Source organism: Schistocerca gregaria, chromosome 3 (assembly GCF_023897955.1).
Source record: "Schistocerca gregaria isolate iqSchGreg1 chromosome 3, iqSchGreg1.2, whole genome shotgun sequence".
NCBI lineage: Eukaryota > Metazoa > Arthropoda > Insecta > Orthoptera > Acrididae > Schistocerca > Schistocerca gregaria.
Genome location: NC_064922.1, coordinates 600,311,961 through 600,325,044, shown reverse-complemented (window position 1 = coordinate 600,325,044; position 13,084 = coordinate 600,311,961). Strand labels below are relative to the sequence as shown.

The following is a 13,084-nucleotide window of genomic DNA, read 5'->3' as shown; positions in this document are numbered from 1 at the left end:
TATAACCGCCGACCTACTATCAAATGGTTCAAATGGCTCTGAGCACTATGGGACTCAACTGCTGTGCTCAATAGTCCCCTAGAACTTAGAACTACTTAAACCTAACCTACCTAAGGACATCACACACATCCATGCCCGAGGCAGGATTCGAACCTGCGACCGTAGCAGTCGCACGGTTCCGGACTGCGCGCCTAGAACCGCGAGACCACCGCGGCCGGCCGACCTACTATCGATGTAAACCCGTACGGCGTCACCTGCCCAGGTATGACTGCCAGTCAGACACATGCACGATACATGTAGTACCGTCGAGCGTGCTATCCGTGTGCAGAATGGGGAAGAAGCGCGACCTATCTGAGTTTGACCGAAAGCAAAGCAAAAGAATTTCAGAACCTGCACAACGTGTCGGGTGTTCCAAGAGTGCTATGGTAAATGTCTTCAATACGTGACGAAACCAAGCTGAAATCACGATCAGACGTCGTACGTTCGGCCTGCCACCCCTCATTACAGGTGTCGGACGTCGTAAGCTGAACAGACTGGTAAATGTGGACAGGCGGCGAACTGTTGCGGAATTAACATCAGACTCTGATGCTAGGCAAGGTACAAGTGTATTTGTACATATAGTGCCTTGAACACTCCTAACGAAGGGCCTCCGCAGCCGACGACCAATGCATGAGCCAATGTTAACTCCACGACTGAAATGGGCACATTACCATCGGCTCTGGATGTTGGCGCAATGCCAGTGTTGAATCGGACGCTTTCTTACTAATGTAGATGAGAGGGTGCGAATCCGACACCCTCCAGGGAAACACCTCCATGACACTTGCACTGCGGGATGGAGACAAGCCCCATTATGCCCTGGGGAATATTCACGTGGGCATCCGTAGGTACAGCGGAGCTCGTGCAAGGCACCATCACGGCCAAGGAATATTGTACACTGGTTGCAGACCACGTACGCCACTTCCTGACTATTGCGTTTCCCAACAGCAGTGGCATTTTTCAACAAGATAATGCACCTTGTCACAAGGCCAGGAGTGTGAGGGAGTGGTTCGAGGAAAAGAGTGGGGAGTTCTAGTTGATACGCTGGCCCCTCAACTCGCGAGACCTGAACCCGGCGGAACACATCTAAGAAGTGATTGCGCGTGGCATAAGAGCTCATCGGCCCCCTCCCCAGAATTTACGGACATTAAGTGACTTGTGTATGCATACGTGGTGCAGCCTACTAGGACATTATTGCTTACACATCATGGCGCATCGCCGTGTTTCTCCGTGCCAAAGTTGGGCATATCGGCTATTAGCTGAATCGTCATAATGTTGTGGCTGATCGGTGTCCACGGTTCTCACAATGCTAAGGAGATGTACCATTGCGGTAACACTGCGGGAAGCTTAGTGACATGTACAAGCACACAAGTGACGAAATGAGCGATACGTTGCTTCTGTAGCACAAAACTGAAGGAAACGACCGACATGCTACACGATTGTTTGTATAAAGATTTCCCAAGGCAAATTATCTGCATCGTTCGACGTTCCTAGCAATTACGAAAATACATGGAATGCAGTTTGCATTTCCGCAAATTATACTGACCGTTGTCAGTGTTGGCTATTTTTGTCCCACATGTACACATGTATAGTCACTTTCCTACGAGAGAAATAGACGGAAGTTAGTGGATCCAACAAATTTCCACAGCAGGTATAAATTTCTCGAGATACTGCACGTCGTCTGCTGACGCCCTTACAGCTTAAGTGGATTCATCCATGGAGACAAAGGTCCCACATTGACCCATTGTGCAAAACGTTCGCTGTCGCACTCATTGCCTCGAGTAGCGAGCAGTACACATGTGGCTTTCTGTTTCACAAATCTTCAGGATGACTCTCTTTCTCTCTTTATGTTAATTATGATGCTTCGTCAAAGGCTTTGTTTTATAAATCGGTATTTTTACACTATTACACCCTATAAACAATGGACCCTGCCCTTGGTGGGGAAGATTACGTGCCTCAGCGATGCAGATAGCCGTACCGTAGGTGCAACCACAATAGAGGGGTGTCTGTTAAGAGGCCAAACAAACGTGTGGTTCATGAAGAGGGGCAGCAGCCTTTTCAGTAATTGCACTGATATCAGTCTGGATGATTGATCTGGCCTTGTGGCACTAACCAAAACGGCCTTGGTGTGCTGGTACTGCGAACGGCTGAAAGCAAGGGGAAAAGACAGCCGTAACTTTTCCCGAAGGTATGCAGCTTTACAGTAGGGTTAAATGATGATGGCGTCCTCTTGGGTAAAATATTTCGGAGGTAAAATTGTCCCCCATAAGGAACACCGGGCGGGGACTAATGAGGAGGAATCCGTTATAAGGAGAAAGAGAACTGGCATTCTACGGATCGGAGAGTGGAATGTCAGATCTCTTAATTAGGCAGGTAGGTTGCAAAGTTTAAAAAGGGAAATGGATAGGTTAAAGTTAGATATAGTGGGAATTAGTGAAGTTCGGTGGCAGGAGGAACAAGACTTCTGGTCAGGTGAATACAGGGATACAAATACAAAATCAAGTAGGGGTGTTGGTGGAGTAGGTTAAATAATGAATAAAAAAGTTGGAATGCGTGTAAGTTCATAGTAAACGCACTATTGTGGCCAAGATAGATACGAAGCTCACGCCTACCACAGTAGTACAAGTTAATATGCCAACTAGTTCCGAAGATAACGAAGAGATTGATGAAATGTATGATGAGGCAAAAGAAATTATCCATATAGTGAAGGGAGACTAAAATTTAATAGTCATGGGTAACTGGAATTCGATAATAGGAAAAAGGAGGGAAAGTAACGTAGTAGGTGAATATGCAAAGGGGGGTAAGGAATGGCTATTAACGGTAGATTAAAAGTGAAGAAACTGCAAAAAGGTGGGAATTTAAGGAGATGGGGCCTGGACAAATTGACAGAACCAGAGGCCGTAGAGAGTTTCATGCAGAGCATTAGGGAATGACTGACAAGAGCGGGAGGGGGTGGGGGGTGGAGGGGGGGGGGGGGAAGAAATACAGCAGAAGAAGAATGGGTAGCTTTGAGATATGAAATAATAAAGGCAGCACAGGATCAAGCAGGTAAAAAGACGAGGACTGGTAGAAATCCTTGGGTAACAGAAGATATATTGAATTTAACTGATGAAAAGAGAAATGTATAAATGCAGTAAATAAAGCAGGCAAAAAGGATAACAAGTGTCTCAAAAATGAGATCGACAGGAAGTGCAAAATGGCTAAGCACTGATGGCAACAGAACAATTTAAGGATGTAGAGGCATGTGTCACTAGGGGTAAGATAGGTACTGCCTACAGGAAAATTAAAAAGAGAACTTTGGAGAAAAGAGAACCACTTGTACCAATATTGAGAGCTCAGATGGAAATCGAGTTCTTAGCAAAGAAGCGAAAGCAAAAAGGTGGAAGGAGTATATAGAGGGTCTATACAAGGGATATATACTTGAGCACAATATTATGGAAATGGAAGAGGATGTAGATGAAGATGAAATGGGAGATATGATACTGCGTGAAGAGTTTGGTGGCGCACTGAAAGACGTCCGTCGAAATAAGGCCCCGGGAGTAGACAACTTTCCATTAGAGCTACTGTTAGCTGTGGGAGAGCCCTGACAAAACCCTACCATCTGGTGAGCAAGCTGTATGAGACAGGTTAAATACCCTCAGACTTCAAGAAGAATATAATAATTCCAATCCCAAAGAAGGCAGGTGTTGACAGATGTGAAAATTACCGAATTACCAGTTTAACAAGTCACGGCTGCAAAACACTGGCACGAATTCTAAACAGATCTATGGAAAAACTGGTAGAAGCCGACGTCTGGGAAGATCAGTTTGGATGCCGTAGAAACACTGGAAAGTGAGGTAATGCTGACCATACGACTTATCTTAGAACACAGATTAAGGAAAGGCAAACCTACGTTTCTAGCATTTATAGACTTAGAGAAAGCTTTTGATAATTTTGACTGGAATACTCTTCCAAAATCTGAAGCTGGAAGGGCAAAATACAGCGAGCGAAAGGCTGTTTACAGTTTGTACAGAAACCAGATGGAAGTCATATGAGTAGAGGTGCATGAAAGGGAGGCAGTGGTTGGGAAAGGAGTGAGACAGGGTTGTAGCCTTTCCCCGATGTTATTCAATCTGTATATTGATCAAGAAATACAGGAAACTAAAGAAACATTCGGAGTAGGAATTACAATTCATGGAGAAGAAATAAAAACATTGGGGTTCTCCGATGATATTGTAATTCTGTCAGAGACAGCAAAGGATCTGGAAGAGCAGTTGAACGGGGTGGACAGTGTATTGAAAGGAGGATATAAGAGGAACATCAGCAAAAGCAAAACGAGGATAATGGAAAATAGTAGAATAAAATCTGGTGATGGCATTAGATTAGGAAATGAGACACTTAAAGTTGTAAATGAGTTTTGCTATTTGGGCAGCAAAATAACTGACGATGGTCGAAGTAGAGAGGATATAAAATGTAGACTGGCAATGAGAAGGAAACCCTTTCCGAAGAAGAGAAATTTTGTTAACATCGAGAATAGATTTACGTGTCAGGAAGTTGTTTCCGAAAGTAATTGTATGGAGTGTAACGATGTATGGAAGTGAAACGTGGACGATAAATAGTTTGGACAGGAAGAGAATAGAAGCTTTCGAGATGTGGTGCTACAGAAGAATGCTGAAGATTGGATGGGTAGATCACATAACTAATGAAGAGGTATTGAATAGAATTGGGGAGAAGAGAATATTGTGACCCAGCTTGACTGGAAGAAGGGATCGGCTAATAGGTCATGTACTGAGGCATCAAGGGAAGACAAATGTAGCATTGGACGGCAGCGTGGAGGGTAAAAATCGCAGAGGGAGACTAAGGGATGAATACACTAAGCAGATTCAGAAGGATGTAGGTTGCAGTAAGTACTGGGAGATGAAGAAGCTTGCACAGTAGAGAGTAGCATGGAGAGCTGCATCAAACCATTCGCTGGTCAGAAGACCACAACCACAACAACAACAACAATTTGTTGTCTTACACATGGGAACTCAGTGAATGCGCTTAAGTATAGATTATAGCGCAATAACAGCTTTCAGTCTCTAGTATTGGAGTAATTGTATTACTTTAAATCATAGAGGCCAGAGACCACTCCATAATGAAAATTTCTGTGGGGAAAGCTCGATTTTAGCAGTTCTGAAGATTCCAACACGCGTATATTGTTGTTCAGATTAGGTCCAGTTTTTGAATACGTAATAGAAAAATTATATGTCAGTAGTGGTATAATGAGTTACATTGAGATATTTTCTTCAGGCTATGTCCTTCTAACGTATGCACTTACCAAGCGAGGTGGCACAGTGGATAGAACACAAGATTGTCATTACAGAGGATCTCCGATGAAATCCTCGTATAAACGTGTTGATTTCCGTTATCTTTGCTTTTGAAACAAAACAAAAAAGATGTTACTCTCCAAGCTCTACCTGTCGTCATCGACCTAGTAACGTTAAACTCTAATTTTTCCACAAGGTGCACATGTTTCTGGGCGCGATGTGATATATGATAAATAAAAATTTTTGACTGACAAGATCGCGTGTTTTAATATTTTTATTTTATTGTATTTCGTCAATGACCCGTTCCGACATGACCGAACTTTAATTTCGGGATCCATAATGTAGCACGACAAAAACATTACTAACACAATCAACATAACTTTACAACCAGTATACAATTGTTGTTTATCCTCTTGTATTCTGGTGGCACAGTTTTGCTGGTTATCTTAATAATGTTTTTCTCCTGGTACATTATAAATCCGAAGATGACAACTAGACCCTGTCGGAACCAGTCAGTGACGCAATAAAATAAAATAAAAATATTACAACACGCCTTCTTGGCTGCCAAATATTCTTATTTACCTAATTGTTTCGTTTTAATTCATATTGTTCTTGAGCTAGTATGGCATTCCTCGATTTTATTTGACTATGTTGCATGTCTTTAACTCTGTCTACTCAGATTATCGTTAATGTTGTCTGAGGAGTATAAATTTTGCAGCCAGACTGCAACAGCCATGGCTAACTTTTAAATAGTGGTAAAAATGACATACAGACATGGTTAACTTCAAAATGACACTAAAAATGAACCACTGGGATTACTAATAAAATCACCTCCACACTCAGTCTAAGAGTCGAATCCCCTGTTTTGTTGCACAAGGTGTGTTAAAATAAACGACAACGCTTGGAATGACTTGCAGTACGGCAAATGTGTAATTTTTCAAGAGAGAAGCTTTTTAGTAAATTCATATTATTGGAGCTGTGGGAGGTCGAGGTATGAGAATGGTGGCATAAGAAATATTTCGATTTGTTTTTGGTATCCCGCTGTGTTATGCAGTCCATTGGTCACAATTGTAAGAGGGATATTCGGACTGCCTCAGCGGAACGCTAATAATGCCTAGCAGAACGGAAAACGGCTCTTTTTCTAAGACCGCAATAAACTTGTTTCTGGACACGTGTTGCCTCTTGACAAACTGGCCAGGTGTCAGTAGGACTTCCGCTCTGAGGGTTCAATGCCAAAGTAATTACATACATAGACAGTTCCTCCTTCCTAGGAGTCGAGACGCTACGATTTTTGCTTATTATCGACATTGATACCGGTAAGATATCGGTGACGGGAATGTTATAATTTTAAGTTTGTAGTCGAATAACAGATTACAAAAGAAGAATTGATTTTCGTGATATAACTGAAAATGCACGGTTTTCTACTTTTTTCCTGTACTTGCATTATTAGACATTGCGTCTTGCCCAATTTCATGGTTGTAGGCCAGTGGGAAGTACAACTTAGGTTCTAATAAGTCTGCGAGTATCAAAACATGGGACATAAATGGCCATATTTTTGATTGCACTGACCTAAAAGCCTAACATTTGTACACCACCCAGGGTTCATAGGTCTCTGTAAGTCATAAATTACATCACGGTAAGTATATCTGTTCCTGAGAAAAAGGCATTTTAACAGACAAACGGGCAGACAGGCAGTCGTATAACAAACGACAAGAAATATTCATTTAACATCATAAAAATTCTGAATTTTCCGATTTTTCCCTTTCATTGCAGAATGAATGTCATGATTCTACGCCAGCGGGAAGTACTCCACTGGTTTTGATGAATGAGTTTACGAGTATCAAAGTATGGGACATACGTGGCATTGACTTAGAAGGTTACATTCAATACTCTAGGCATTAGCATGTGATATAAAATTCTACTTGATACGTACTCCATCCTACAAGGGTTTCGTACTTTTCCATTGACGCACGGAATCCTAAAAATGACCAGTTTGCTGCCCAACAACCATTCGCAATTTTTTTTTCACCCTACAGATGACACCTGTGATGCATACATATTCAGCGAAATAAATGGCTATTTTAGCCTAGCGGTCGATACTGTTGTAGCGGGATGCGTACTGTGGAATGATATCTTAAAAAGAACTTGTTTTAGCACTTGCAGCTTGATCTCCCAACCACACTTCCGCAAACCTTATGTGATATGAAGTCATCACACAGCTGTCCCATGAATCGATACTCACCGCACCATTTTCCAGACGTGTGGCATTTTTACACAGCATGTTACGGAACTACGTTACGCCTTTGTCACGTGCTTAAAGCTTGTATGACATTAGACACCATCAAATGTAAAAACCTTGCAACGAAGATGCATTGTTTTATTGCCTGACGGTCCCTAGTGACTTAGAAGCGTTGAGCGCTTGATAGTAGAATAGCGCAGTTCCGAAACATAGTGTGGTAAAAATATCACACGTTTGTCTGCTGGTGTGTAGCATTCTCAGTACCGTCATCCAAACCTCGTGTCACATGTAAGACTTAGAGCGAGCGATGAATCAGATTCTGACCACGAACACAACTGAAGAATAACATACGCGTTGTCAGTAGTTCTTGGACAGCTTAACCGATAAGAGCATTACCATCATTAACAAAGGTCCCTGTTCGAGTTACGCTGCGCTGTACAGTTCGAAATTTGTGAGAAAGGTTCGCAATAGAGCACACCCTAGTGCCAAGTAGGAGATTCATTCTGGCTGCCGAATGCTCTCACTTACCTTGTTGCACTTGCTCTCCTCTTCGTCAGAGCCTGTCGGCGTTCCCAGCAGATTTGAAAGACGAACGGCATTCACTTCCCGCAGATCCCACTGTCATCGTAACTAACACCACCAAAAACGTGACTGCCGGTATTTAGTACTGCTCGGGACGGCCACACTACTCTATAACAACCGTCCCCCACCCCCTCCAAGAAGTAAACTTAGTCCTGCTAGTATGACATGTTCTCGACCTTCGCAAACTTGTACAGTAGTTCACGTACTTGGATGATCTACTGTTCACTGTAGAGTTCACTATCCGTAACGCGTGTACATAAAACTCTACCGACACTGTCGATTTACTGTCACTCATGCAATCAGCTCTCAGCCAAAGTCACAGAAAACAAGAAGGTATAAAATTTAATAATCCAAGGAGTTGAAAGTCTCATCCTCCATCGAACATTCTGCCTGATAACAATAACTAACAATCAATTTGTATTTCATGAGGTAACTAGCTACCCACGGAAATGGAGACTTCACATACTCGTACAGGTTCACTTCTTTCAGTATAAATTAAATACTAGGTTCTACAAATATTTAACAAATAAACTCCCGTAACATAGAATACAAATGTAAAAACAAAAGCAAGAAGGTATACTGGCACTAATTTCAAATTTCCTTTTGAGCTGTCGGCTTCTTTTGTATATCCTGGGTATGAAAATATGAATGGGATATAAATAACAAACATGTATGGTTTTTAGTTATATAATGCAATTTTAGAAAGGAAATTGGATTTCTTACCGATTTGATGTCATCCAACAACGCAAAAGTTTTCTGTATTAGCTGCAGCTTCGTGAACAGTGACTGATTCCCTTATCACAGCGATACTTGGTATTTTACTCACTGCCGTGACATACCATTCAAGGCTTTACAAAGTACTGGCGAGTGCGTTTCCAACTCAAAATATATACTTTCTTTACTAACTGCCGGCCGCCTTAGAGGTCAAAGTAGTAGGGTGACATTGCCACCGTAATCTTATCAGAAGCTTATTTTTGTAACATTCCAAAGTACCTAAGCCGGTATCTAAGGTCACCTTGTCTGTTCATAAATTTGCGGCGGGGACTTACCGCTGTCCGGTACAAACAAAATGATATAATGCAGTAGTTTTCCTCAGTTCTTTACGGTAAAAATATGTTAGAAGAAAAGTGGCGACATTACGATACATATGGTACGGTGAAAAGAAGACGTAGTGAGGAAGATTTTAAATTCGGCAAAGGTGTTACTCAACACTGTTTTCGCCTAAAAATGGCACTCAAATATAACAAAAAAATGTTCCAATGGTTGTGAAATCTTATGGGACTTAACTGCTAAGGTCATCAGTCCCTAAGCTTATACACCACTTAACGTAAATTATCCTAAGGACAAACACACACACATCCATGCCAAAGGGAGGACTCGAACCTCCACCGGGATCAGCGGCACAGTGCATCACTGCAGCGTCTTAGACCACTCTGCTAATCCCACACGGCCCTCAAATAAGACTAACCACGCAACGTTTTAATTTAGGTGAACATTTCTTACGGTTGCCAATCCAATTGCTCGCTCACAGTCCAGTTATTTCACATGACAGTGTTTCATTTGTTTAAATTTATTTACTGTCCTCCATTTTTCGTGTAATGTTTCTTTGTACCTATTCGACCCCTAGGTGCCAGCTATTTAGCTGGAGGTGCTGCGGGACTCAGGAGATAGAAGTGCATCTGCCTCAAAAAACAGACGTATTTACATTGTCACAAGGCGCATTTGTTTCACTAAAATCTTGGCCCTTGTCACGTCACTCATAACTAAAGACTTGCGCTGATGTGCTGACATCGACCCAACTGGTATGACCATTACCGCTCCTTCGCTCGGTTTCCCTCTGACGGCACCCTAGCCTCATCTCGCTATCTTTTACATTCACGTTATGTGAACTACATACCCGTCTGCGGCCACTAATACAATACCTGAGGTGCGTTTCCCCTACCTCTTATTAGTTTAGTAAAAGACTTATTACTTTTGGTAAAAGACTGGTAGCACATAAGACCGCAAATTTACAAAGATATGGCACTGCAGAGCATGCCGTAAGGTGGGCATTAGAAGGTGATCGGATGTGGTATCTGATGAGGGGATAGCCTTTTCAGGAAATGTTTCCGTGCTTGCAGTATCAAATCACACCACTCACAAGGAGGATGATTATTTCATTTACATCTTACACAAGTTAATTGCACGAGAGGTCTGTGTCCTTTAATTGTATTGATTTTTGTCCTGTAAATCTGTTAACAGTAGATTTCCTGTTACTGTGTCTAGCGGAGATTATGTACTTCCTTCCTGCTGCCGTTAATCAACACAAAAATTTACATTTATCAGATAAAAGCAAGTAAACTAAGTTAATACCGCTTGCAATGTGAACATACTTGATATTGGCCTGCCAGGACCGTGTTCATTATACCGAAGTTGACACATAACAATGTGCAAGAGGTACATGAAAATAAATTGTACTTCACATTGGAGCACTCACACACTTTACAGAGAACCTAGGAACAGCACATTACTCCACTTTATCAAGGGCGTATCCAGAGTGGACAAAATGGAGGATGCGGAAAAGGCAGGTAATGAAGAGATGGGCTCACCACATAGAAACCTGTTCACATTCCTGGATCGTTGGCATCGGTGGAATGGACCGAAAAAGACTGAATAATTGTACTTTTGATAACTAGACACTGGCGGCTGCATAGATTCGTCATTCAAATTACTGCGTGACGCACCTGCTATCTCTGGATGTTAACTCAAGAGGGGATGACGAGAAGGAGCCACTCCTGACTTTCGCCCAAGGCCTGGGCAAGCATCTCTCGCAGCTGGAAAGCCGTGGGTACAGCAGTGGACGCGCTCTATATACTTTACTCTCGGGTCAGTCTGCCTGGAATCGTCGTATCCCTCCACCTAACTCCTATAATTGATGCCCTGTTTACGGCATCAAGATATTCGAAGCAGTTTTTCTTCCTTTTTTGCAACATTACTATTAATTTAAACATGTGTGCCATCGGTGTCACACTTCATGGGAAGAAAGTAGAAGTAGAGGGATAATTTAACGATAGAACTATCTGTTCTCGACATACAAGTTTTAAGTTTAATTCACCAATTGGTTTTTCAATAATAAGTCATTTTTTAAATTGAAGGGCTAATAAAATAAAATAAATAAAGCGTTTGGTATACAAAAATAGTGAAACACTAAAATTCAAATTTTTATTCTGCATGTTGACAATACAAATAATCCTAACAATCACTGTGGAAACTACTAGTGGAGCTGCGTCTTTGACTTTGATTATAAGCAAAATAACTGAAAATTTATCGAGATATCCTCTGTTCCGAAGTTCTATTTGTTCGTTGACATGTTTACTTTTTGGATGTTTAAACTGTTTAAAAGTTTCAATTTCTTGTAGAATACTTATTTTCTTACCTTTATTTACATATGAACGATTGAGTAAATCATAAATTCTTCGTGACGTCTCTTCGTTTGTTATGAGATGCGTTGTGAAAGCGCTTCCTTATTTTCGTTAAAATAATTTTGTTTGTTGTTTCAGTGGAATCTAAAAACTCCTGCCAGTTGGTACGATGTATAAGGTGTAGCTGCAATTCCATTACGGACTCTCAGGACAGGTTCCTTTCTCCAAAACCAGAAAAAATGTCTGGTAAACATGGACACTGAAAGCCACATTTCACAAGCTATGAGCAGTTGCTCACCTTCACTATTATGAAACACACGTGATCTATTGAACAAGTGCCAAAAGCTGTTAATTTATGCGTTTTAAGCAAAATATGGAAAACAAAGAACTTCCAGTAGGAGAAATGTGTTTCACAGTACCGAAGATGAACAAGTACTCATAGCTCTTACGGTATGCAGTTTACTAGACATTTTATTCCTCTTTTTGTGCAAGAAATCTGACCTCAAGGGCTGTTAAAGGAATTTAGTCACAACCTGTACATTGTCTCACAATGTTCGTATACAATTTTATATATTCTAATGCTTCCTTTCTGTGGGTGTCTGTCTTACAGTACTTCTAATATTGTTTTCCGAGAGAAATCCAATTCTGATTTTCGTAGTTTTAAATATTTTGGCTATTTGTTCCAAATCGTAACGTTATACGAAAGAACTACTGAGGTACTCTTCGGTTTAGGTGTTCCTATCTCCATAGTGAAGGCGACGGTGACTAAGTTTGGTTTATTTTTCAATATCTAGTTGTACCTTTGTGGTACAAAATGGTTTAGTTTTGATAAATTTTCGAGGAGTGATATTTCTTTGTTAATATCGTTTTCATCAAGCTGAATAGTTATTATCCTCTACACCATTACGTGAAAGCATGCCTTTATATGGATTACTAAATGGTTTGATCCCCTTCTAATATGCTGTAGTTGTTGGCTTCCAAGAAACTCTGAATTTCTGCTGTAATAAAATAAACTGATTGAAAGACTGACATGAAATAGCACCACCCTGGGATCTAAAATATAATAAAATAAACTGACTGAGGCAGTTATAAGGAAATGGCCGCATACTTGACGCCAAAATATAGCAAGTTAAATAAAACACGGAAACATTTAAATTGATTGTTATTTTCATTTATAGACCAACAATGCAACTAAGTTTAATCTCGGGACTCTCTGACTAGGCTTAGACACGACTCAGTAACTGGACCACTAGGGTGGCGTTAACCAGTTTCCCACTTCACGGGACTCTCTGACTAGGCTTAGACACGACTCAGTAACTGGGCCACTAGGGTGGCGTTAACCAGTTTCCCACTTCACGGGACTCTCTGACTAGGCTTAGACACGACTCAGTAACTGGGCCACTAGGGTGGCGTTAACCAGTTTCCCACTTCACGGGACTCTCTGACTAGGCTTAGACACGACTCAGTAACTGGGCCACTAGGGTGGCGTTAACCAGTTTCCCACTTCACGGGACTCTCTGACTAGGCTTAGACACGAC

General features: G+C 41.5%; 2 protein-coding genes across 2 annotated transcripts in view; one reads left to right on the top strand and one right to left on the bottom strand.

Annotated features, from left to right (window-relative positions):
• Window positions 1-9,046, bottom strand: part of LOC126353964 (protein yellow-like) — a 62,827-nt gene extending 53,781 nt beyond the window's left edge. The window contains exon 1 of the mRNA XM_050003269.1: window positions 8,869-9,046. The gene's annotated coding sequence lies outside the window, so the exon portion shown is untranslated. The remainder of the gene's footprint in view (window positions 1-8,868) is intronic.
• LOC126355491 (octopamine receptor Oamb-like) overlaps window positions 1-13,084 on the top strand; it is an 879,391-nt gene that overhangs the window by 797,774 nt on the left and 68,533 nt on the right. The gene's annotated exons all lie outside the window — the stretch shown is intronic.